The following is a 27,653-nucleotide window of genomic DNA, read 5'->3' as shown; positions in this document are numbered from 1 at the left end:
CTTTCACAGTATGGAAGTCCAGTTAATATGTGGAAAGTTAAAATCTTTCACTATCACAACTTTATGTTTCTTACATTATCTCTCTACTGATTTGCTCCTCCAATTCTCTCTATTGGGTGATCTATACCCTATCAATGTGGTCACACCTTACTCGTTCCTCAGCTCCACCCATATGGCCTCTGTAGACGAACCCTCTGGGCTGACCTGTCTAAGCACAGCGGTAAAATTTTCTCTGACTAGCAATACCACTTTCCCCCCTTTCATCCCTCCTCTCTATCACATCTGAAACAGCAGAACCACGAATCATTGAGCTGCCAGTCCTGCCCCTCCTGAAACTGAGTTTCATTAATAATGTCATAATCCCATGTGCCAATTCACATCCTAATCTCTCCTGTCTTTCTGACAATACTCCTTGCATTGTAACAAATACACCTGAGAACATTTCTATCACATACAAACCTTTGATTTCTGTCTATACATGCAATCCTTGCCTGACCTTTATCCTCCTCCACCTCGCTATCTGCTCTAACACTCTGGTTCCCATCCTCCTAATTTAAATTCCCCCAGAGAGCAAACATACCTAAGGATATTAGTTCCCCTCCAGTTCAGGTGCAAACCATCCCTTTGGAACAGGTCCCACCTTCCCGGGAACAGAACCTAACTGTCCAGAATCATGAAGCCCTCCCTCCTGGACCATCTCTTTAGCCACATATTTAGCTGCACTAACTTCCTCTTTCTAGCCTCACTAGCATGTGGCACAGTGGCAACCCTGCAGGTCCTGTCCTTCAACTTTGCAGCAAACTCTGTAAACTCTCTTTGCAGGACCTCCTCATCTTTTCTACCCACGTCATTGGTCCCTACATTGACCACAACATCAGGCAGCTCCCCACCCTCTTGAAGATACCAAGATCTCGATGCGAGATATCGTGGACCCTGGCACTAGGGATCCAGCAGACCATCTGGGATTCTTGATTTCTCCCACAGAAGCTCTCATCTGTGCCCCTAACTATCAAATCCCCTACTGCTCTCTTCTTCTCCCTCCTTCCCTTCTGAGCTGAGGGTCCAGTCTCGGTGCCAGAGATGTGACCACTACAACTTGTCACTGGTAGGTCATCCCCAACAGTATTCAAAACAGTATACTTATTGTTGATGAGAACAGCCACAGGGGTACTCTGCACTCTCTATCTATCCCTTCACCTCTCTTGACAGTTATCCAGCTACCTTCCCCCTGACATTTTAGGGTGACTGTCTCCCTGAGACTCTTCTTTATCACCCCATCTACCTCCCAAAGGATCCAGAGTTCTTCTAGCTCCAGCTCCACTTTCCTAACTCAGTTTATCAGGAGCTGAAGCTGGATGCACCTTTTGCAAGTGTGGCATCAGGGACAATTATGCTGACCAGATTTCCCACATCCTGCAATTAGAGCAATCCACTGCCCTAGCTGACTCCTTTACCTACTCCGAATTTAATTAAAGATTAAATGACCTCACCTGGCCTTATCTCACTGGAAGCAAGCTCTTCCTCAGCCTTTGCTCTCTGAAGCCTCTTGAGTCAAAACTTCACACACACACTGGCTCCTCCTCTTCAGCTTCCCCTCCTTTTATTTGTCCCTGCCAATTATCTCAAGTACTCACTCCCACAAATCAACCCTCTGTTTCACCCTTCATCTGCCATCCTCACTCTTTTTAAACCGCCCTCATTTCCACTCACTGCTCGCCCAAGTCTTTTGTTCCTCCTCTTGCTGTGATGCTCCCGCGATCCAAATGGCCCAAGTCCCAAACTCCTCACTCTCTGCGCATCTTTTCTAATTGGCCACTGGGAGGCAAAAGACAACTGTTCAGTGATAGAGGCACACAGGAGAAAGCAGATGCTGGAATCTGAAGCTTAACACAATATTCTAGAGGAACTCAGTAGGTGAAGTTGGATCAGTGGTAGAAAAAAATGGTTGGCATTTCAGGCTGGAGTCCTTGCCCAGTCTCCATATGGAAAAACGCAATAGTGGTTTCTCAGAGTGACATTGAAATCAGCTTCCTGGACCATTGACCAGTGCTTTCAATCCAATGTCTCTTCATTTTACCCACCACAATTTATCCTTAACCTTTATTTATTGATCAAATCCATTTTTTTGTTCTACACATGTGCAGTAGTCCTACTAGTGTTAAATTTAACCAATGTCATGCCAGATTTCACAATGGACAGTCTGTATGCACTGTTTCTAAAGAGGCAATGTTCCTTCAGTGGGATAGACTCGTGGAAAAATGTTTTGGAACCAAGGGATAGAATTTGAGACTTCCAGCTCAGGAGGGCTTCTGAAAACAGCATAAAATCAGATATTTATTCTTAATGACTCCTTTTGCTAGAAAAATTAAACCAACAAGGATGGCATGGTGGCATAGCAGTTAGCACAAGGCCTTTACAGCACCAGTGATCGGGACTGGACCAGGGTTTGAATCCTGCGCTGTCTGTAAGGTGCTTGTACATACTCCCATGTCTGTGTGGGTCTTCTCCAGGGGATCTAGTTTCTACCCATCCTTCAAAAAAAAAACATACCGGGGTGTAAGTTAATGGGCTGTAAAGTGGGCAGCACAGACACGTTGGGCTGAATTGCCCTGTTACAGTATTGTATGTCTAAATTTTTTTTTAATTAAAAACCAACAAACCTTCCATTGCTCTGGATGAGTCAGATTGAGCTATTGTGGGAGATATTTTTCTGAGTCAAGAATAAACATATTTCTACTGCAAAGATTTGGAAAGAGGTTATATAATATCTCCCCAGAGGCAGCAAATGGATATTTTCTGACTACTTATTTTCTGGGAACCAGAGTTCTTCATAGTGATGGCAATGTTAATGAATAAATACATTTGTTCTCATTACAGGATTGATATAAATAATCTCTGCATATAGCATGAGAGAGCAGCTCATTATTTTTATGATCCATCTGTTAAGGATGCAGCTCTTTGTTGTGAGATCCAAGAAATATATACAATTATATCTTCTTTCCTTTACCAAATATTATTTTAGAATGTACAAGTAAAACACTTAAAATTTGAGAACTTAAATTCAGAATCTATGATAATTTGATTAAATTACTGATTACCTTAACTATTGGTTTCAGATTTCCTTGAAGGTTAAAATGAAGGAATTTCTTCTATGATCATTTATAACCTCACAAAAAAGCAATAATTTTATTTGGCACCCGAGCAGAGAGGCTGAAGCTCAGACAACATTTAAGCATGGGCTGATAATGGACAAGTGACGTGATGCAACATGTGGCAGCTCATTGTATGCGAAGCATGTTCTAGCTCATTCAATGTCACTGTCTGAATTTTTGGCTTTAAGCCTAAAACTGGGTCTCCCTTATCAAAAGCAACTTGTGGCTGTACTAAAATGAGAAGTGAACCATGGGGACAAAATGCCAGAAAATGCTTTTATATCAAAAATATTTACGGAAATGTTGAACTCTTTCTCCCAAAACAATTTTGGTGTTTGAAAAATTCAGAAGTGAGAAGGGTGGACTTTTGTCAGGTGAAGGCAGAAGAAACAAAATAGTTCTGCAGAGTTGAGGTACGGATCAGGCAAGACTTTATCAAAGCACTCCTTGAACAGAATGATCTTTATATTAATCATTTCCTTCTTAAAGAGTTAGCATTTATGAATTCCTTCATTTTTCTCCCAAATGAATCCTTCATCAGTCTCAAAAATCATGTCCTAGTGGTTGACTGCAAGCAGTTTCCTGCTGTTCAGCGTAAGGAAAAGGCAGTTCTACAAGCTCCATCATTCTCTGTCATTGGCCAGCGGTGCTGCAAGAAGATGCATTTATAATCATCTTCGATTCTTATACATCAATAATAATTACCACTTCTTTTCATTTCGTGAACTGACCAAGATAGGAATAGGAAAGTAATTTTTTTTTCCGGATACTTACACATCAAAAATCATTCCCAATAAGTATAGCCTGACACGTTAATTGAGGACTCCACTCCACTCCTGAATTACAGTTCCATAGACTTCAGATGAGTTCAGCAGATTGGTGGATGGAAATCATCAACTGACATATTGGGAGAATGGGGTTCATTTTGTTGGTGAGGGTGAGGGATGCATTGGTGAGCCAGTTAATAAAGGGTTGTTTTCTCAACACAGACCAAATGGTCATACAATATCAGACTTTACAGAGTCGGTGAAAGTGTGTTTCAGTATAAATTCCATGCAAAAGCCACAGATTATATATGAAAAATTTGGAAGTTGTGTTTAGATAAGGCAACACATGACTAAGATAGCCATACCTTGACATGTTAGGATCGCAGAAGGCTGGTGTTGAAGCATATTGGTTCCTGTCTTTGCAGTGACATGGATCCATTCCAATTCAGCTTTCATAGCAACAGGTCTACAACAGATGCCATCTCACTAGCTCTGCACAAATCCCTGGCACACCTAGATAGCAAATAAGCATACATCAGAATGCTCTTTATTGACTACAGTTTGGCATTTAACACCATAATCCCCTGAAAATCTGGGACTCAACACTCAACCTGGATCCTGGATCCTGGATCCTGGTGCATGTCAGCACCTCTACTTACTCAGAAGCTTGCAGAGGTTTGGTATGACATCGGAAACCCTGGCAAATCTCAACAGAGGTGTAGAGGAAAGTGTGCTGACCACCTAAGTGACAGTCTGGTATGGAGGCAAGAATACCTCTGAATGTAAAACCCTGCAAAAGATAGTGGACACAGCGCGTGACATCACAGGCAAAACCCTCCCCACTATCGAGAATATTCACGGGAACGCTGCCATTGGAGAGCAATGGCAAACATCAAGGATCCACATCACCCAGCACATGCGCTATTCTCGCTGACAAAATCAGGAAAAAGGTATAGGAGCTACGGGACTTGTACCAGCAGGTTCAGGAACAGCTGCTATCCCTCTACTATCAGACTCCTCAACAACAAACTCAAAGAGGAACCCACTTAAGGACTCTTATGTTTGCACTTTATTGATTTTTTTTCTCTGCTTTGCACAGTTTGTTTACATTTCTTTATTTGTTTACATGGGTACATTGAGTACAGGTTTTCTTTGCACTACCAATAAATGATAATTCTGCCTCCTGACAATAAATCTGAATCTGAATTTGCCTTGAGATGTAATGAACAAACTTATTCAACTTGCATAAAATCACCAATTGTCATTAATGTTTCAATTTTCATTGAAATTGCTCTGGGTAATGCACAAAATAATGGCACTCTACTGTCCACCTCTTGGCCATAGGATACATATTGGTAATAACCAAAGAATGACCAAGTACACCCACTTCCAACAGAGGATTTTTTTTTGAGCCAGAGGGTGGTGAATCTGTGTAGTTTGTTGTCACAGGTTGTTGTGGAGGATAAGAAATTGGGTGTATTTAAAGGAGAGATTTATAGGTTTTTGATTAGCTAGGGCATCAAAGATTATGGGGAGAAAACTGGGCTGAGTGGGAAAGCGGATCAGCTCATGATTGAAGGGCATGGCAGACTTGATGGACTCAATAGCTTATTTCTGCTCCTATGTCCTTAAATTTGGGGAACATTGAAATGACCCAGATGCCAAGGGGCCTGGGAGTCCAAGTGCAGGTTAGCCTATAAAAGGTAAACATGTGAAGAAGACAAATGCCATGCTGGCATTCACTTCAAGAGGAATAAAATATTAGAGCATGGATCAGACAATCTCAAGGATATTCAGGCTATTAGTCATATACATAGGAACTGCCTAAATGAGGGGCTTATGAGTACTTCCCAAGGTCAATTAGGGATGGGCAATAAGTTTTCATTGCCCACATCCCACAAATGAATAAAAATATCTCCATATACAGGATGCAAAATTTAAGCCACTGGTTAACTAGGATGTTTCATTTCAAGGTAAACATATTCAGGGACAAGTGCCATTTCTTTCCACAGGATCTGCTAAATGAACAACATTGTGTGATCCATATTTAAATCACAAATTATTGCTTATTTTCACTGCTTTGGTAAATCTGTACTTTCCGAGTTTCCTGAAGGTTTATGTTGAGCTAATTCATAAGGATGTGTAACAGAACAGGGTGTCTGTTTTGTTTCTTAAAATAACCTGTAAGTTTCAGCCAAATGAGCAGTACATTGGAAATATCTGAAACAGTATCTCGTTCTCCTCTCTCATTTCTTCATTTTGTAATCCGGCTGCAGACTAAAACCAAATATGATCTTTATTGTATATCATGGGATCTTATTTACAGTATTCTGATCAAGTGACAAACCAAGGAGATGATTGTGGACTTCAGAAGGAAATCAGGAGAACATGAACCAGTCCTCATCAAGGGGTCAGTAGTGCATAAGGTCAAGAACTTCAAATTTCTGGGTGTCGACATCTCCGAGGAAAAGTCCTGGAGCCTCCGTGTCGATTCAATCACAAAGAAGGCTCGCCAGCATCTTTAGTTTGTAAGGAGTTTGAGGAGATTCTGTAAGTCACCAAAGACCCTCGAAGACTTCTACTGCTGTACCGTGGTGAGTATTGTGACTGGTTGCATCACTGTCTGATGTTCAGGTGCTAATGGTCAGGACAAGAAAAAAACTCCAAAGGGTTGTTAACTCAGCCTGCAACATCATGGGCACCATCCTTCACTCTACTGAGAACGTCTACAAGATGTGGTGTCTTAAGAAAGCAGCCTCTATACTCAAGGACCACCATCAGCCCAGGCCATGCACTCTTCACTTTGCTATCATCAGGGAAAATGGTACAGGAGCCTGAAGACGAGCAATCAGTGGCACAAGGAGAGCTTTTTTTCCCCTCTGACATAAGATTCCTGAAGGAACAATGAACCACAGTGTGGTGATATGACCACTAGCCTACTGCAGGGGGCGATCTCTGTACCTGCAGAAGGACCACCTGGGGGCTGACTCCACTTGGCCGGCTGTCAATCAGCCAACCCGAATATAAGCCTGAGCTGGCCCCTCCTGAGCCACCACGGCTGAAACTGGTGTGTACAGAACTTTTAGCAGAATAAAGCCTGTAGTACGGTCTTTTGGCGTTTTGTGTGTGCTTGCTGCTACCACAGCACGTTACACACAGACTGCCTTACTTTAACCTTCTCTTGCACTTTAAAAAAAAACGTGGTTTATATAAATGTTTGCTCTGTGACGCTGCTGCAAAACAACAAATTTTGTGACTTGTTCTTGACAGAATATTCTGATTCTGATAAAATACAAAATAAACAACTTTATGAGTTGAATTATTCAGTGTTTTAACACTGACCTCCATAAGATATCTACTTCTCTGGTTATAAATCCTGACTCAAATGATCCTGATGACAAATCTTTCCAACTCAGCTAAAGAGGGTGTTTCTTGCACAAGAACAATCACTGAGCTCTCCAGAATATATTTTTTCCAAATTTCCAGTCCTAGTATTTTTTCATAAGAGAAGGTCTATCAGTTCAAGATTTTCTCATCAATAAATAAAATGTAGACATGTCAATAATCTTTTTTTTTCTACCCTGTACATTAGCTTGCAAGTTATTAATTTAATTTTATCAACATAGGGTTTTTTTTTGGAGAAATTTGGCAATGTTGCTAAGGAAATCTTAATTAGTAATTAGTTAATTCTGTTTCCTTACCTCATAGATGTTTGCAATTAATAGGCCATGAAACCGAACAATTCTTTGTTTGATTCCCTGCAAAATGTAGCATAAATGGAGAAAAAAAATACTGTAAATTCTTTGATATTCTCCATATCAATTACAAACCATCAATATTAACAAATAATCAGCATTTTATCTCCTCTCCCTCTCCCATCCAGATCCAAAGAGGTTTCATAAAGCACAGATTTTGCATCCGATGACTTTTTGCTTTTTCATCATCTGTAGCCTCTCAAAGTCAGTTTGGTAATGCATATTAAATTATAAACCTGTCTACTGAAAAAAATAGAATAGGCTGTTGCAATGAATTTTTTAGTTGTTGAGTCATTACACAAAATGAAAACAAAATGACTTAATTGCGGAGAAGCATATGCATCATCTCTTTTTGCAACAACATCTACCATATGTACTGTACTCATGTAAAAGTGGAGGTTTTTAGACAATTTTTTAATGTTAAATTTATGGGGTCAACTATTACACGGATACCACTTTTGAATGCGGTAAATACCTGTGTCATTCGAGATGTCGGAAATTCTGATGGGCGGGGAGTGACTGGGACCGAGTGGTAAGTCCGTGTTTGAGGTGTTGGTTGTTCCGATGGGTGTCTGGGTGGCTGGGTGGTAAATCTGCACTTGAGGTATTGAGGTTTAAATGGGCAGGTAGCCTAAGTGAAAGTCTGCAGTTGAGGGGTCGGGAGCTCTGATGGGTGGGCGGCTGGGCCTAAAGTGGGGGAGAGGGGTTCGACTTTTATACAAGTATAGATGGTATGAACCTTTTCATCAAATAGAAATTAACTGAAGTAAATTCAATGGAACGTAGTTTGAAAATGTGGTGATATGCAATCAGTTCAAAGACGAAGATTTCAACCATAAATGAAAGAACATATTCTTCCAATTGAATTTTGGCAGGAGTATAGAATTGCCAAGGAAACTATCAACTCTTACTGGTTCGGATTGAACTTCATTTTGAATATCTCTTCCAGCTCAACTGACTTGTTTTGTTTTTGCCATTGCTCTGATAGTTCCACTGGTAACATGCTAGAAATTAATATAGACTGATACAACAACAAATTGATGGTGGAATAAATTTAGTCTCAGCTTGTTTTACAGAATTTACTTTTAATATCCAAGAGAAAACACTTTCACAGAAATCTGGAGACTCTTACAATTTGTTTTGCCCAGTTGTGATGTTCCAGGAATTTGTTGAAACTATATTTTCTATCCAGCTGGCAGTCTGTTAAATACACACTGACTCCCTTCTTATCCATATCTTCTGACTTCTTGTTGACGTGATTGAGTCTTTTGCATTCATATGGTGAGAAATGATAATGAGCATAATGATTTCTGGGCAACATTTAACAGCTGTTGCATCAGCCAATGCAAATTTTAGTACCAATGGACAAACAGTGCTCAGTGAATATTCTGCCAATTTGATCTTTAAAGTGACTTCGGACTTTACATCTGTCATAGAATGCCAATGAGGGTACTGGTCAGGGATTGGGTCGGGCCAGATTTTTGGATTTTCTGAATTCTTGGGCAGTACTTTTAAAATTAAAATTTAAGGAGGAACAAAGAAGAGAAAAACAGGTAAATTTTGACATTTTGTTCATTAGCAAATACAGCATGCTTCCTTTAACAAAATGAGCAATTTTAAAGATTCATATAGACAAGTATGGTCACTTGTTGCCGCTGTGTGTTTGCGGCACTTACACATGCATGCACGCACACAAAATCCGCTAAATTTAAAAAGTTTGAGCGTTTTTGAAATGTCTAGATTCTCAGGTGGTTTGGATTTCTGGCATCCAGATTTTTGGACTTCTACTGGACTGTAAATAGTCATGTCAACTCCAGTCAAGTTTATTGTCATCTGATTGCACAATTACAACCCAATCAAAAAGTGTTCCCTGGTCCTCGATGCAAAGCACTCAGACACACAACCAGACATAACACACCTACAGAGAAACAATACATATGAGAAACATACAAATAAATAAATATTTTTTCATGAAGATGAGAGTCTCAGATGGTTGATGAGTTCCTATGGTCATTCAGAATTCTCACTGCCCATGGGAAGAAACTATTCCTCAGTCTGGTGGTTCTGGCTCTGATACTACTGAATCTCTTTCCCAACAAGAGAAGCTGTAAGATGCTGTGTGTGTGGATGGAGGGTGTCCTCAATGATATTGCGTGCCCTCTTCAGACAACAACCCTGGTAGATCATGTTGATGGGACCGGGGGAAAGGAGGGAGGAGGGACACTCCAGTGATCCTCTCTTCCACACTTATGGTCCTATGGATTGACCTCAGATTTATTTCTCTGCAGTAACCATATCACACTGTAACGCAAACGGCCAGAACGTTCTTGATTGAACACCTTGAGACATAATGTGGCTGGTTGCCTTGCCCACTTCAGTCTTCTCAGAAAGTGCACCTTCCTGACAAATAAGAAGATGTTAAGTGACCACAATAGATCACTAGTTAAGTGAACTCTAAGGAACTTGGAGCTGTCCACTCTGTCCACTACAGAAGAAACAAACAGAGGTCTCCAATACCCTGACAGTACCAGAGTGGTAAATGTACCTCCTCAGGTTCTACTATCCCTTCTGACAAGCACCACTCAGACTTCAATGACCTTTGATAAATGAGGTCACAGCTACATCTCTTAATGTTCCCATCACAATGAACCTAGATCAAAATTCTATGGGAATTTCTGTGGCATGCACCTCCATTTATTTGATCAGGTAACATCAAATTACACACCCATCCCCTTGTCTTAGCTTCAGAATTTTTACCTGGACATGTCACTCACTCCAACACCTTTAAGTCGGTTGGTTATAAATTGCCTCTGTGATATCAACTATTTCCATGTTTTCATTACCTCTCATCTACTCCATTCTCTGGGGACCAATAATAATATCATAATTCTAACTGCTGGTGAGGACAAAGCTTTTACTTTCTAGAAAGTGATTGTGGATGATGACTCTCTCATACCACCTGATATCATTATCACCTGGACCAATCCACAATCTCCAACCTCCCGTCCCCCCACCCCAATCCTCCTGCTACATATACCATCCTTTCGATAATGTGCACACCTCTTCTCTCATCTGTTTTTCTACTGATATCATCTCACACGTTAATAGTGTCAGTTTACTGACCTCAGCTGTCTCATTTTCACCTTTGCCATTGAACCATTGAATTCCTCCATTGCATTGTTCTTTGAATGGGAAATCATGGTCAGTGTCATGGGGGGGGGGGGCATTTGCAGGAAATGACCCCCAAATGAGTTATTGTGCCCTCACCACCCATCCGGTCTGACACTGGGAAAAAAAATCAGTGCTCCACCAACCCTGCAGGGGCGTATCTAGGGTATACACCTGAGATGCCACTTGAAGGGAGCTCACTCCGCTGAGCACTATTCCAGACATACAAGGAATACATACCTGTTTCTTCCATGACCAGTACACTCGTTCTCTTTCCTTGTCCTAGCATTTACTCTCAATTATAGATTGCCAAATACAATCACCAAGGCCAGGTCTCGCGAGTTTACTTATTTTTTAACTGGAGGCTCAATCATTTTCTCTCCACAACTACATTCCTTTGCTTGTCTGCTCAAATTCACTCATGGAACAGTATCAGCATTGATTCCATTCACGTCCTCTAAACAAAACATGTTTTTGATGCATGTAGTTTTTTTATCTTAGATTATTTGGAAAAATGTATTTTGAGAAAGCATCAAGACAGAATTGAAAGGTTGATTCATTATAGACCAGCAGCAATAGAAATTCACCAAGACAATGGTATCTTAAAACAGTAATTTTCAATAATACAACATCTTACTTACATCTAAACTTAATCCCAACCATGTGCAAATGTATATGTGCGTATCGATTAGCAGCTTAGACACAATTCTGAATAGTCAATTTAAAGATCAGTCTTAGAAATCTTGACCTGAAACTCGGAACCTTTAAACTGATGTTCAGAAGTAATTATGAAGTAGGGGATTCACCGAGTCATCAAACTTCTCAAAACTCACAAATTTTTGTCGAATTGCTTTCATAAAAACATTTCTTCATACAAATGATTTGTCACAACTCCCCTTTTCCTTGCATAGGGGTTAAAAAAACTTATGACTTCCATGATGCGATGCTTACACGAACCCAGACAAAGATTAAATGAAATGACCATTAGGATGGTCACAATTCAAATACAGGACTGATCCTATTTACTTTACCCAGACATGGGTCAGTCAAAAATGACCATTACAATGGCTACAGTAGATCATTTCTCTCCTCTGACAAAGAGAAGCAGCAGAAATGATTCTCTCATCAGAGAGTCACTTCAATTCTGTCTCCCCAAATGACTTTCCGATGAAGAAAGATGCTGTTTTTGTCTTAATCACATGACTTGCTTCATCAATACTTGTTTTTCAGTTTCAATTTCACAAAAACCTGAGTCATATGGCAGATGGCCTTCTATTTGAACAGATATCTTCCTTAGTAAACATTGATTGTTTCAGCCATTCAAATGAGAACAATAATGCTGGTTTTATGGCTTTGAATTAGATGCCAGGCTGTCTGGTTCAAAATGTTGTTATATGTGAGTGTCTTTCCCTGTTCCAACACCTTCCCCCAGTAACTCCCCACAATGTAATATATAAAATAAAGATGAAAGTAACAGAATCCTTCAACAAGGGAAACAATGTCTCATCTGAATGTGATTCAGCAAAACTTGTTTTTCAGTGCCAAATGTCAACATTCATTGTGGATTATTTCTTAATTTAAAAACGTGCAGGTCAAATCAATAATTAACACAGCAAGCAATGTAGCTGTAATCAGCAAATTTTCTGCATTACATTGCATTTGGAATGAGAAAAATCTGTACTCTTTCTAGGCATGTGCTCAGGAGGAACTGACAGCAGGAGTGACAATTTGTTTAATTGGGAAGTGATAGGATTTTGAACCACAGCCATAGAAAATAATTCATGTCCCTTTCTACCAATGCTTGGTCAACATGAGTGAAAATGTTTATTGTAACCATGCCATGACTACTTGTCAAACATACAGTAAGTGCCTGGAAATTGGATTCCACCTATTTTTAATGTGCTCAAACATTTGTTGTCTTTAAGTCTGCTGCAAAAGAAGTCATGAAATTGACCAAATTTCAGACTGGAGCTTAATTTAGATGGTTAATACCAGAAAAAAGTGCTAAAACGGTATTTACTTTTCCAAACAACTTCACTCTATTCAGTGTACTGATCAGAGAAGGGTACCCGTCCTTACAAATACACACTATGGATGTGAAGAAAAAGGCTGCAGGTGGGAGGAAGACAACTCCTACATTCACTCAAAGGAACAGGCAAGTTCTCGTCATTAAGTTACATGCCAGGAGGAAGGTTGTGAGAGTTCAAATTGGAAGGGGAAGGAGATTAGATAATATGCTGCCAAATTCTAAATTATCCTGGCAGGAGGTGGTTATAATCATCTCCTCCAGGAGTGAAAGTTGCCACACAATGGAGCAATGTAGAAAGTCATTTCCTCTCAATATACTCTATGATAGGTGACTTGCAGACCACCGTTTGCAACCACAGAATATGGATCCTCACAGGATACAGTATTTCTGCAGAGTTCTGGACTGGTTTGAGATTCCTGATCATGTCGGAGCTTGGGTTGCTGATGGTTAGGACTGAAGGCTGCGTGGCTGTATGGCTGTGGGAGCACTGGAGGCAAATCCGTGGACATTCAGTGATGGGTGGTGGAGGACTTTCTTTTGCTTCTCTTTCTCTGGTTTTAAGGGGGGTGGGGGGGCAAGGCAATTTTTGCTGATAGCAAATCTTTTTTCTGCTTTATGGTAGACTAAAGGAAGTTTTGGGTAATATCACATCTTCTGTTATATTACATGACAATAAAATAATTTTAAGCAAGTTGCTATTCATCAGGAAGTACAAACACGTTTTAGCAAAGCAATTAAATAATTGATGCAGGCATTCATTCAATCGTATGTTACAATCATAACACATGGATCTGGAAAATAGGACGTGGTAACAATCAGAAGGTGGCGAGAATCACTTAGATTGTATTAGGAGTATGATTAAGCATCTCCACTGTAGAGGTTTGGAGTGGGGTCTCTTGGTACAAGACTCCCAACCTTCAACTCAATTAGCGACATTATCTTAATAGCTATTTTAATTAAGTTTTTGGACTTGATGACCCCATAGTCTAATGTCATGGTGGATGGGCTATTGTCTGTTAAGTGGAAGAATTTTCTCGGTACTTTACGATGTAATTATTACTTGAAGCATATCAACTTGAGCTTAAAACCCATGAAGCTGCTGTTGGCCATGAATGTGAGCTGCTTCTGTTTCATTGCAAATGGAACTGGATGCCATGTAATAGTCAGCACTCATCTAATTCCCACTGCACCAGGAGCTCCTGCAATGATTGACAAGGGTGGAGACCCTCGCCCAAGATCCCCATTGACCACAACTTTAACTGGGCAGTTTTCCCAGTCAACATTAATATTGTGGAAATAAAATTCAGTATTTCTGTATCAATTTCTATAACTTTTCACACCAAAAACAATTATTTCTGCTGAGGCCCAGGGAAACAAATATGCAGGAGGTGGAAACTAAAAAAAGGAGCTGGATCTTTAGGGCAATTTTATTTCCTCTTGTTAAAATGTAATTCCAAAAAGATTTCATATAAGGCATTGAATTTAGCCAAATTATCAGACATTTCTTCTATTTCAATTTAGTGCTGGTTCCTGTTATCAATATATTTTGAGAAGTAATGATTGCACATGATGTGTCAAAGGGGTTGTTTCTGTACGGTTTGACTCTTTGTCTCTGACATGTCTCATTTCAAATTTTTATAACCAAAACATTTTTTAAAAAGTTTGAAACAAGGATACAAATTTTAATTGAAGAGATACGACACAGTTGCAGGTCCTGCTGGCCTCTGAGCCATGCAGCCCAAATACACTTACAAACCCTGAGCATCTTTGGAACATAGGAGGAAACCAGAGCACCAGGAGGAAACCCACGCAGACATGATGAAAACATACAAACTCCTTACAAACCTGTGTGGCTGGTGCTGTAACAGCGTTGTGCTAACTGCCACTCCGAAAATTCATTCTATCTGAAAATTTGTCAGAAAGTAGAGAATGAAAAATTGACTTCAACAATTGTGGGCGAAGGGCTCAGGCCCAAAACATCTTTGCCACTGATGGATGCAAAGAGACCTGAGAGATCTCCATCATTTCTGTTTCTACCACAATCACAGCGTCTGCAAATTTTCATGTTTCACACCATGGAAATATTGTCATTTTATTGGCACGGAGAACCACATAAAGATGCGTGGGAAGTTGAAAAATTTTGTGATTATTTCACCTTAAGACTTTTCTAAATCTATGTGACCAAAAAGAGTTCTTCTATCTATTAAATTCAGTTCACTAAACCCACACTTCAACTCACAAGTCCTGAAGTAAGGAAATACAGGATGGTGTGATGGCTGTAAGACCTACCACTGCAATCCACGTTCCTTTTATGTATGTTGAACTTTGCAGACAAGTGTAAATCCTTACATTTTTATTTGTCAATGTTTATGATTGCGTGGGGTGACGCAATGTCCAGTTCAATAAGATTAAGTCCTTTGTTCTCTTCTGCAAATTCATCACAGGCAGGGCAGTGCACCTAGCTATTAGAGCAGGGGTTCCCAACCTTTTTGTTCCTCTGTACCTCTTGGGCATTTTTATAGGTTCCCATGTACCCCTAAAAAATTAAGGATAAAAAAACACGACATTGTGCAATCTGACTGCAGATTACAACAACATGTATTGTACAGTAGTGGTCATTCTCTCAGACCCAATTTACCCTCTGAAAAGTGCAAATGTACCAGTGGGGGTACATCTACCCCAGGATGGGAACCCCTGTATTAGAGGAATTAGTTCAACTAGGTTCCAGCAAAAAGTGAGGTTCCTGTGACCTTTACTGAAAATGTCATATTTCAGAATTCAGATTTATTGTCAGAGTTCACACGTGACATCACATACAACCCTGAGATTCTTTTTCCTGCGGGCCAGGCAGAATGACCACTTATTAGCAGTGCAAAAAATAAAAACACTGACTCAATGTACACATGTAAATATAAAGAAATGTAAATTCTTACATGTAAATGTAAATAAATATAAACCAACTGACTGAGCAAATCAAAGAGAAAAAATTCATTAAAGTACAAAAGTAAGAGTCCTTAAATAATTTATGCTTAAGCTTGTTGTTGAGGAGTCTGATGGTGGAGGGGTAGCAATTGTTCCTGAACCTGGTGGTGTGAGTCTTGTGGCACCTCTCCCTCTTTCCTGATGGTAGCAGCAAGAACAGAGCATGTGTTGGGTGGGTGCAGCCAGTCCAGTGTTACCTGTAGATGTTCTCAATGGTGGGGAGGTTTTTGCCTATGATCTCCTGGGCTGTGTCCATTACCATCTGCAGGGTTCTTCACTCAGGTATATTGGTGTCCCCATACCAGGCCATGATACAGCTGGTCAGCACACATTCCACCACACATCTGTAGAAATTTTCCTGGGTTTTTAATGTCACTCCAAACCTCTACAAGTCTTCTGAGAAAATAGAGGTGCTGACATGCTAACTTCATGATTTCACTCATGTGCTAGGTACACAAAAGATCCTTCGCGATAATAACTCCCAAGAACATAAATTTGCTCACCCTCTCCACCTCTGATTCCCCCAAAGATCACTCTGGATTGTATATCTCTGGTTTTCTCTTCCTGAAGTCAACAATCCGCTCCTTGGTTTAGGTGGCATTGAGGGAGAGGTTGTAACTTGTTGGTGCACCATTCAGCCAAGTTTTCAAACTGCCTCCTGTATGCTGACTTATCACTTCTTTTTATACCACCCACTACCAGCAAATTCAGAAATGGTATTGTTGTTGAACTGAGCCACACAGTCATAGGTGTATATCAAGTAGAACAGGGGCTAAGGACACAGCTTTGCGGTGCGCCAGTACTGATGGAGATCATGGAGGAGATGTATCTATCAAATAAGAATGTGATTGTTCGTTTATGATGTATCTGCAGATTAAATAGTTGGCAAAACCTACTGTGTGGGTGGAAGAGTAAATGCTTGGGAAAATCAATGGGAACCAGCCAAACCTGTCAAACAAGAGAAATGTGGGAATGTTTTGTTCTAGAGTACAAGGAAACAAATATACATAAAAGGTTTTATCACCTGATAAAGAATACAAAAGCAAGAGGAGTTACTGCGATTATATGCCACATAGAAAAGAGATAAATGCAATTATTAGGTGCCATTATGAAGGAACAATCATGTATATCAACAAATTGGGATAGTTAATATCAACAACTCTAGTTTCTTAAGTAGAAATAATGACAGGAAATGGTATGATTTGTGAAACAATAGGTGAACATACATTTGTGAAACATTAAAAATAATTGTGAAACTGATGTGTGATTTGAATTGTCTCATTATCGATGAGTGTATTCAGCAATATTGACTTTAAGAACTAATGTGTGCACTACAAGGAAGCACACATTTTGGATGTTTTTATTGTTCCTGTAGTGAACTCGAGAAAAAAATGTTAGCAGGTAAAAATTACAGTAAGGATGGCAATAAATCACAAGAAATAGTCGAGACAAAATGTTATGTTGATAAGTTCCTTCAAGTATTAGAAGCTCAGCAAGCACTGGTTATTCTAATCTATTGATTTGTCAATATTGGCCAGTGTTTATTGTAAGGTGAATCATTCCCACACTACATCTTGGCAATGGTTACTGATTAAAATCATCTTGGCATGCATTTTTCCAAGGTGTTCTCTTTTTTTACAGCCGTGAACAGTCCTACTTTTATTTTTAAGAGATAGAGGGTAGGTGCAGGTTTGAAAGTGGATCTGAGATTACTTAACAAAGGAACGCAAATACAGTTACAAATTTCACTGTGCTTTACTGTTGCTTTGCAAAGCATAAGAACTCTGTTACAGCAAGAAGCACTGCCACTCACAGCTAGTCTCACAACAAGGGAGTCTGCTGCATGGCTCACAAGTTGTATATTTATACAGACAAACTTCCAGCTTCCCAGAACATTCAAACAAACTTTCATAAGCCTTTTTTCCATTAAAGTACATGCTTTTTAGGAAGTTTCTTAGGATTTGTTACACTGGGTCATGTCCCGTACCCAACGGTTAATAGTCCTTTACTGACTGCCAAATAAAGAGTTGTTGTTCACAATCAACTTTGGCCTTGCTGAATCATCAACATATACAATAGTATGAGCTCTGCTTCTCCATTTTTGTCAATAGTTTAAGACTCACATTCTCACAGTCGATAAACAGAAAGTGAAAAGCAGAAGGAAATGGGTAGTATATTTGTAAGTTTAATGGGGAGATGAAGAGGAAGAGATGGAAAAAGGAGTGTGGGAGGAGAATGGACAGAAGAGAGAGTGAAAGAAGGTGGGGAAGAGAGGGAGGTGTTATGAGCCCAGAGGACCCCAAAACCCAACAGCAATAGAAATTCATCAAGACAAATGGTTACTTAAACAAAAGTTGCTTTTAATTATCTTTAAACATGGAAACAGGATTAAACTTTAACTTATTACTATTAACTTAACTTAACCCTTTTCTAATTCTTAGTGGACATGTATGTAATGTGTATATAAGTTCAGAAAATGTCCTTTAATTCACTGTCCAACCTCATTTCTCACTCTTCCAAAGTTCATTGGTTGCAGGCAATTCTTATACTGTGCACAGAATTTAACATTAATGAATTTCACCAGGTTTAGGAGCTTGAAAGGTAAATGGTTATCACTCAGGAAGGTTCATGTGGGTTTTCAGCGAGAGATTTGTTGCTCGTAGGACACCCACACTGATTCCTTCAGATCAGCCATTTTAATGTCTTGCTGAATAAACTTGCCTCATCAGGTTTTTCCAGATGATAACCTGTTTCTTTCAGGTTACCACAGAATTCCTTTGTGTTTCCCTTATTTCAAGTGAAACATTATGCAGCCAGTCCTCTCCTCTTGTATGAACCACAAGGGCTTTGACCAAGCTGAACTAAGAACTCACAACCCATCTTCAAAATGGGGTTTTTCCACAAGCTTGCCAGCTTGTCCTGTTCCAGTCCCAGCTGCTGCTGCTGAACTGTAGAACTGTAGGTGAATACACACTCTCTCTCTCTCTCTCTCTCTCTCTCTCTCTCTCTCTCTCTCTCTCTCTCTCTCTCTCTTTCTCTCTCTCTCCAACTGCACTCAGACAGGGAGCGGCTCTGGATCTCATCTTCCGAGTTCGTTCATCTGTTGCTTTCCAAAACAAAAATCCATTACTCCTCAGCATGTCCAATTAACACCTACTTGTGAAGTCCTTATAGGCATTCTTCAAAGTTTTTGCAAAGGTATCCGGAGCCTGGACTGTCTGGCTTGAGCAGAGCTTTGGCATTTTAAATGAGATCTGTTTGAAGTGTTTGTATGTGACCTACACAAAAAAAAATGCCAATTTATCTCTTTTTAAAACATATCTATATATAATATAAAATATAACATAATCCGTCACAGTGGCAATGGAAAGACAGGGAGGAAAGAGACCACGGAATTGGTGGAAATGTGTGAAGGGTATTTTACAATTATCATGTATCGGAGAGTATAAATGCAAAGCACTTTCCGTTGAACCTCTCAAATTTAAAGGTGAAGTATTTTCATTTGGGCCATTCAAAATAGTGATATTTGTTATATTTAAAGCTGATTTTCATAAGATGAGAGACTCTGGAGCTGCTCTCAAAAAAGGATATGTGATGTGGAACAGCATAGGTCCTCAAAACAGCAAGAACTGGAAAAAAAAAGCTATGAATAAATAGAGGTAAAGGAAATGCAAATAATAAAATCAAATGTAGAATGACAAAGCCAGCACAAACTCTGGTAAGTGACAACGAATAATAAGGGTGGCATGGTTAGCCTAGCAGTTATCGTAATTCTGTTATAGGACCAGCAACCCAAGTTTAAATCTGGTGCTGTTCGTAAGGAGTTCGTACGTTCTCCCTGTGAGTGTATGGGTTTCCTCTGGGTGCTCCAGTTTCCTCCCACCCTTTAAAATGTACTGTGCAGGTTAATTGAGTGTAATTAGGTGGCATGGGTTTGTGGGCTTATTAGCGTGCTGTATGCCTAAAATAAAGGAATTTGCAATATGTCTGGGGTCAACAGGAAAGATGTTTGTCAAGAGTTATGCAGGACCCTAAATAACTGACAATGGAGTTGTTGTAAATGAAAATAAGGAACAGAGAACAAGTATTTGAATTCGAGAAAAGGATAGTATCCAAATATTTTGAGGACCTAGCATTGAAATAAAAAGCTTGAAACTGTTGAGATTATTCAGTGGGTCAGGCAGAGAAGTGGGATTCCTCCCTTCTTTGGCTTGGCTTCGCGGACGAAGATTTATGGAGGGGGTAAAAAGTCCACGTCAGCTGCAGGCTCGTTTGTGGCTGACAAGTCCGATGCGGGACAGGCAGACACGATTGCAGCGGTTGCAAGGGAAAATTGGTTGGTTGGGGTTGGGTGTTGGGTTTTTCCTCCTTTGCCTTTTGTCAGTGAGGTGGGCTCTGCGGTCTTCTTCAAAGGAGGTTGCTGCCCACCAAACTGTGAGGCGCCAAGATGCACGGTTTGAGGCGTTATCAGCCCACTGGCGGTGGTCAATGTGGCAGGCCCCAAGAGATTTCTTTAGGCAGTCCTTGTACCTTTTCTTTGGTGCACCTCTGTCACGGTGGCCAGTGGAGAGCTCGCCATATAACACGATCTTGGGAAGGCGATGGTCCTCCATTCTGGAGACGTGACCCATCCAGCGCAGCTGGATCTTCAGCAGCGTGGACTCGATGCTGTCGACCTCTGCCATCTCGAGTACTTCGACGTTAGGGGTGTAAGCGCTCCAATGGATGTTGAGGATGGAGCGGAGACAACGCTGGTGGAAGCGTTCTAGGAGCCGTAGGTGGTGCCGGTAGAGGACCCATGATTCGGAGCTGAACAGGAGTGTGGGTATGACAACGGCTCTGTATACGCTTATCTTTGTGAGGTTTTTCAGTTGGTTGTTTTTCCAGACTCTTTTGTGTAGTCTTCCAAAGGCGCTATTTGCCTTGGCGAGTCTGTTGTCTATCTCATTGTCGATCCTTGCATCTGATGAAATGGTGCAGCCGAGATTGGTAAACTGGTTGACCGTTTTGAGTTTTGTGTGCCCGATGGAGATGTGGGGGGGCTGGTAGTCATGGTGGGGAGCTGGCTGATGGAGGACCTCAGTTTTCTTCAGGCTGACTTCCAGGCCAAACATTTTGGCAGTTTCCGCAAAGCAGGACGTCAAGCGCTGAAGAGCTGGCTCTGAATGGGCAACTAAAGCGGCATCATCTGCAAAGAGTAGTTCACGGACAAGTTTCTCTTGAGTCTTGGTGTGAGCTTGCAGGCGCCTCAGATTGAAGAGACTGCCATCCGTGCGGTACCGGATGTAAATAGCGTCTTCATTGTTGGGGTCTTTCATGGCTTGGTTCAGCATCATGCTGAAGAAGATTGAAAAGAGGGTTGGTGCGAGAACACAGCCTTGCTTTACGCCATTGTTAATGGAGAAGGGTTCAGAGAGCTCATTGCTGTATCTGACCCGACCTTGTTGGTTTTCGTGCAGTTGGATAATCATGTTGAGGAACTTTGGGGGACATCCGATGCGCTCTAGTATTTGCCAAAGCCCTTTCCTGCTCACGGTGTCAAAGGCTTTGGTGAGGTCAACAAAGGTGATGTAGAGTCCTTTGTTTTGTTCTCTGCACTTTTCTTGGAGCTGTCTGAGGGCAAAGACCATGTCAGTGGTTCCTCTGTTTGCGCGAAAGCCGCACTGTGATTCTGGGAGAATATTCTCGGCGACACTAGGTATTATTCTATTTAGTAGAATCCTAGAGAAGTGGGATTAAGGTTTGTGTTAAATGACCCGATGTTTAACTTGGTGGATGCTATCTGATCTGCTAGGTATATCCAGCACTTTGCTTTTTTGTTGGATATCAAGCATCTGCAGTTTGTATTTGCTTTACAAAGCTAGTCAGTTTTTGTTTTGAACAGATGAGCATTGCCAGTTCTGTAGCTATAATCTCCAAAGGTCCCTCCTGCCTGAAAATTATGTTGATGAGCAAATCCATCATCACATGCAAAAAGTATCTGGATGAACTTTTGAAGAGCTGTGATAACCAAATTGTGGGCCAAGACCTTGGTTGTGGAACTTCTCTTGGTAGTTTGGTGATCAGCATAAACACTTTGGAATGAATGACTTCTTATTTTTGCAGTACGTTTCTTTTGTTCAATTATGCTATGAAAAGCAGGGATAATATGCAGTGACTTAAACTGGTGGAATTCATCAACAATGTTGGACCTACAGAGTTTTAATTTTTTAATCAACATCTATTAATCAGGAGATATAAAGTCATATATTCAGATTTGCTTTAACGTGAGAATAAATGGATCATTCTTTGTTAGAGTGACTTTGACACAGCCTTGGTCAAAGGATTTGAACTCCAGAGATTGTACAAAAGGGACTTTGCATGGAATCAAGGCAGCACTCCACTCAAGGAGTCTTAGTCAACATAGCTAAGGCTGGGAAGAGCAGCAAAGGAATTTAGTATTCTAAGGAATGTTGGGTTTATCGAGTGCAAACCATGCAAGGGCTAGAGGCATCAGCAAAATTGGCTGCAACTGGTGAGGTGTTTTAAAAGATGAACAACTCTTTGGTCACAATAAGATACCAGATGGATTCCTCCCTGTTTCAAGGATCGAGGATCTTTCAGAGAATGAACAGCCAGTGATTCTGATGTAAATTGTACCAATGACAAAAGTAGAAGAAGGGATGTCTTGGAGCATGAGTTCAGGGAGCTAAGTAACCATTTGAACAGCAATTCTCAAAAGTTGTCATCTCTGGGTTGCTTCCAGCAGCACCAACTAGTGAATAGGGGATATTCAGAAGTATGAGCCAGCTGAAGGGATAATACAGGGTGGATGGGTTTAGGCTCCTGGACCTCCACAAGAAGGATGGGTTGCATCTAAATCAGAACTCAACTCCTAATTGGGGAGATTTGCTAGTGTGATTGGAGAAGGTTTAAATTAAGGTGGCAAGGAAATAGGTTTAGAGTAAATGTTCAAATGGGAAGGTCCAGTCACCCAGAGAGGGAAACGTTCTGAGGTCCAGTAAGTAGATCAAGAGGATATTCACACACACAAAATGAATACAGAGCTTAATTGCATCTATTTTAATACAAGGAGTCTAATTATGATGTTAAGGATGATTTACAATAGAGAGGAGGAGAAATTTCTTTAGCCAGAGGGTGGAATTTGTTCCCACATGCAGCTGTCGAGGCAGGATCATTGGGAGAATTTAAAGGGGAAATTGATAGGTATCTAATTAGTCAGGGTATCATGAGGTATGGGGACAAGGCCGGAAATTGGAACTAGATGCGATAGCAGTTTAGCTCAGGGAGGTTTCACGGAGCAGACTCAATGGGCCATTGAGATCTTGTGCTCTTGAGAACGCATTTTTTTTTAAGTAATATGTGGGACTGCGATATTGTTGCCATCACTGAGAACGATTGAAAGATGGGAAGAGGGGCAACTCAATATCCCAAGGTACATTATTTTCAAGTGAGCCAGAAGGGGATGTAAATGAGGAATCGCCATTGCATTGTCAGTCATGGGATGCATCACTTCAGTTTAGAGGTAGCATTTCCTAGAAGGCTCCTCAACTAAAGTAGTGCAGATTTAGGTTAGGATCAAAAAGGGTGTCATCATTTTACTGGGGTGTATTACAGACCAGATATGCAAGAAATAGGCGGGAGATGTGATACAAATATGAAAGTGGTTCACCACCTGTTCAAGAACATTTGAGGGATAGTTAACAAGTGTTGGCCTCGTCAATCACAACTAGTTTTGATAACAAATAAAAAGTGCAATCACTGAATTACAAAGAAATTCCAATAGATTATTCATAAAGGACTAAACCAAAACAAATGAATTCCAATTTTGGCAAATGTGATGTAGTGGAATTTTCAGAATATTTAGGATTCAAGTCCATCGTTGAGTTGTAAAATTAATAAAAATAATGCTCAATGGGATGTTGGCCATTATATCCAGAGGACTAGAATGCAAATGAACATAATGGCTGCCAACTATGTCAACAATAAGTCCAATTTAAGCTACACCAGGAGCTCTAAGAACATTTCTGGTCTGGGATAGACTACAGTATAGAAAAGAATGCTGCAAGCATTTAATGCAATGACACCTGAACCCAAGAATAAAATTGTAAAGATAGGTTGAACAAACCAGGGTGGCATTTGCAGTGATGTAAAATTTTTGGAGGTCAATATCATTCACGATATTGCGAAAGCTCATTCTGGAGCCAGTTCTCTCCCTGGATACACTTCTTGCATTTCATGCCCATCCACAAATATACTTTCCAGATGCAGAGGGTCAGACTAGTTGACACTTGCACCCGAAAAGCCGTCCTTAAGAGAGAATGGATTCCGAGTGACAAGTGGGCCTCAAAATTAATTTCCTGAGGCTTTGACCTCAGTTATTACAGGGTTCTTGCAAAACAGAGACATGTAATTCTATTAATTTGATGTTTAAAAGTAAGCATTGTTAAAGAAATAAGAAGATAAATTTAAATACTAACAAATCATTAAAATACAGCACAGAAAATTGTGGATTGTGAAAAACGTGCTTTTCTTTTTGCATGGTATTACAATTACATTCAAGTGACCAGGGTCAACATTTGCCCACCAGCACCCTCTGGCATAATGCCCAGTGAAGGCTAGTTCCAATGTTATTGCTCCATCACTTGGCTTAATGGTGAATCTCAAGGTTCAAGTTTCTTTTATTTTCAGTAATAAAACAGGTGTAATATAAACAAGAAATTGCCTTTAGTCTGTCATAAGGGAGACAAAGATTCATCGTCAGCAGAAATTGCCCGAGAAATAGCCAGAGAAAGAGAAAAAAAAGAGGCCCCCTCAGAGGGAATCTCCTCCAACACTCCTGCAACCTCTGCAGCCACACAGACTCCTGTCCAAACCATTGGCAATCTGACCTCCAGATCCAAACCTTTGACACGATCAGGAAGCCTTTAGTGCACTCGGCACCCTCTTGAATCCTGGTTCTGATATCTGGTACCTCTTCAGTCAGTCTCCATAGTCTGGGGTGAGTCCTTTGACCACTGTCGTTAGCAGCCCGCAGACTGCATGGGTTCTTCACTTCGAGTCACCAACAGCCCACTGCCTGTATTTTCTTCAGCCACAGAGCCCCTCACTAGTCTGCCGCTGTTATCACAAGCCCTTAGGGTTGTCGCCTCTGCTTCTCCTTCTCTCCATTTTCTGGTGTCCTGCACCAGTCCCCTGCTTCCCCGGAGCTTCCCCGGAGTCCCCGGAGTCTGTAACTCCTTGAGGCCGCTGCCAAACTCAGGCACCACCTACAATGGGTGCCGACCCCCGCGGATGCTCCTTTAACAGTCCATTGAACACATGTAGGGACCTGTCAGTAATTGGACTGGGCAGTAGAACCCTGTGGAGGAGTGCTGTCTCTCCCACCCCCTCTGCAGGTCCGTACCAGTGGCACGAAGAACAGAGCCCATGTCCTGGGTGGTGAGATCTTTGATAATTGCTGCAACGTCCCATGCAGATGTTCATGATGGTGGGGAGACCTTTGTCTATGATGTACTGGGCTTTTTGCTCAACTGTGCCAGGCCGTAATGCAGCCGGTCAGCACACTTTCCACTACACTTCTGTAGAAGTTTGCCAACGTTTTTAATGACAAACCAAACCTCTGTAAACTCCTGAGGAAGGAGGGGCAAAATGGCATTCATTGTTTTGTACTACTTCATGGGTATATTATATTCTACCTTGCCTTCTTTACCACTTCATGCCCTTCCTGAGTTATAAAATGCTCCTAATCCACACGTCTTACAGTATTTCTAGCAGCGACATAATGGTCTTCTTTAGATTTGGTACCATCTCTAACATTTTTTAGCTGGCCACAATTCAATAATTTTGTACCTTAAAAGATTTCTTTTGCAACTTGCACGTTTTAAAAATGCTAACCGTTTGTCTGTTTAACATCATAGCTTTCAACGTCTTTTCCCAATCAACATCTCATGTCCCTCATAGTTACATTTGTTGAAATTTATGATTCAAGTTTATCACTTTCAAACTCTGTTTAAAACTATACTATGGCAACTTTTCCTCAAAGGTCTTCCCAGCAATAAATTATGAATTAATTCTTTCTCATTGGACAAAATGACATTTCCCTCAAATGGTTGATTCATATATTGATCTGGGAAAGCACCCTGTATACAGCAAATTGGAGTCATCCAGTGTACATGTCCATCAATGTATCTTATTGTTACTGTATTACCTCTGTTATGCGTGTCTCTAATTTTTGATGCATGCTATGCTTAATATCACAACTATTATATCTGTAAACAACTCTCACAATGTTTTCTCCCTTTGCTGTTTTGATGCATGTCTCATATTGATTCGAGTTCCACAAATTGATCTGATATCAAGATCTTTTCTTATCTCAGTTCTGATCTCCTCCCCTTATTAAAAGTGCTTCTATTTCTTTTTGCCTCTCTTTCCTACATATTGAACAACCTATAATGTTTAGTTCCCAGTTTTAGTAACCTTGCAGTCACATTTCTGTAATAGTAATTAGATCCCAACCAGTAGCCTCTATCTGTCCATTATCTTCAATTTTTTTGCCATTAGTTCATCTAATTTATGAATGCTACAAGAATTTAGTCATAATTTGATTTAATTTAGACATACAGCACACTAAAAGGACCTTTTGGCCCATGATACTCCGTCGCCCAATATCACCTGTTACGAGTCCAGAGGACTCCAGAACCCAGCAGCAATAGAATTTCACCAAGACAAATGGTTATTTAAACAAAAGTTGCTTTTAAACATAAAAAAGGATCAAACTTTAACTTATTACTATTAACTTAACCCCTTTCTAATTCTAAGCGCACATTTATATAATGTGCATAAGTTCAGGAAAGTTCTTTGATTCACAGTCCAATCACTCCTCTCACTCCTTCCTCCAAGTTCACTGGTATCAGGCAATTCTCATACTGTGCACAGAATTTAATATTTATGATTTTTCTCCAAGCTCTAGTGAAAAGGTAATCAGTTACCACTCAGGAAGATTCAGAGAGAGATATTTGTTGATCATTGGACACACACAAACTGATTTCTTTCAATCAGTGCCTTGCCAAAGAAGCTTGCCCCATCGTGGATTTTCCAAATAATAACTCTTCTTCCAGGTCACCACAGAGTTCCTCTTGTTTCCCTTATATCAGGAGAAACACTCTAACCAGCCATTTCCTCTTGTAAGGATTACAAGGGTTTTTCAACAAGCTAAACTCAGAACCCACAACCCATCTTCAAAATGGGGTTTTAACATGTCAGCTTACCAGCTTGTAATGTTGCAGGCTCCAAAAGCCATGGCAGAACTAGAACTGAATTCTCATTTCTTTCTCTCTCTCTCTCTCTCTCTCTCTCTCTCTCTCTCTCTCTCTCTCTCCCTCTCTCTCTCTCCCCTTGTAAAAACCAGAACCTCTTGCAGGGCTCGAAAACCCAATCCTTGAAAGATCTTTATTAACACTTTGAGCCTGGACTGTTTATTTGCACCTGCTTTTTAAAATTCCTTCCAAAAGAGTCCTATTGTCTTTTGCAAAACCACTGGTACCTGGATGACTGGCTTCAGCCAAGCTTTTGCATTTTAAATGAGATGTGAAATGTTACTCTGTTTGTGGTGACCTACACTAAATCCCCCACAATCTATCTCTTTTAAAAAAACATATTTATATATAATATAAAATATAATATAATATAACCCATAACACACCCAGTTGACCCAATTAAATGGAGGGAGGTAATCAGAGCATCTGGAGGAAACCCACACAGACATGGTAAATGTACAAACTTCTGACAGACAGCGCCG

At 40.5% G+C, this 27,653-nt stretch overlaps 1 long non-coding RNA gene across 2 annotated transcripts in view; it reads right to left on the bottom strand.

Annotated features, from left to right (window-relative positions):
- LOC138765059 (uncharacterized) overlaps window positions 1-16,648 on the bottom strand; it is a 57,572-nt gene extending 40,924 nt beyond the window's left edge. For both annotated transcript variants that reach the window (XR_011358445.1, XR_011358446.1), the window contains exons 1-3: window positions 16,357-16,648; window positions 7,621-7,677; window positions 4,285-4,432 (exon numbers count right to left, since the gene is read on the bottom strand). This is a non-coding gene — a long non-coding RNA (uncharacterized lncRNA). The remainder of the gene's footprint in view (window positions 1-4,284; window positions 4,433-7,620; window positions 7,678-16,356) is intronic.
- Between the last annotated feature and the right edge of the window lie 11,005 nt (window positions 16,649-27,653).

Source organism: Narcine bancroftii, chromosome 5 (assembly GCF_036971445.1).
Source record: "Narcine bancroftii isolate sNarBan1 chromosome 5, sNarBan1.hap1, whole genome shotgun sequence".
In the NCBI taxonomy this organism is placed as follows: Eukaryota; Metazoa; Chordata; class Chondrichthyes; order Torpediniformes; family Narcinidae; genus Narcine; species Narcine bancroftii.
Note: the sequence above shows the minus strand (reverse complement) of the source record. Positions and strands in the feature narration are given on the sequence as shown.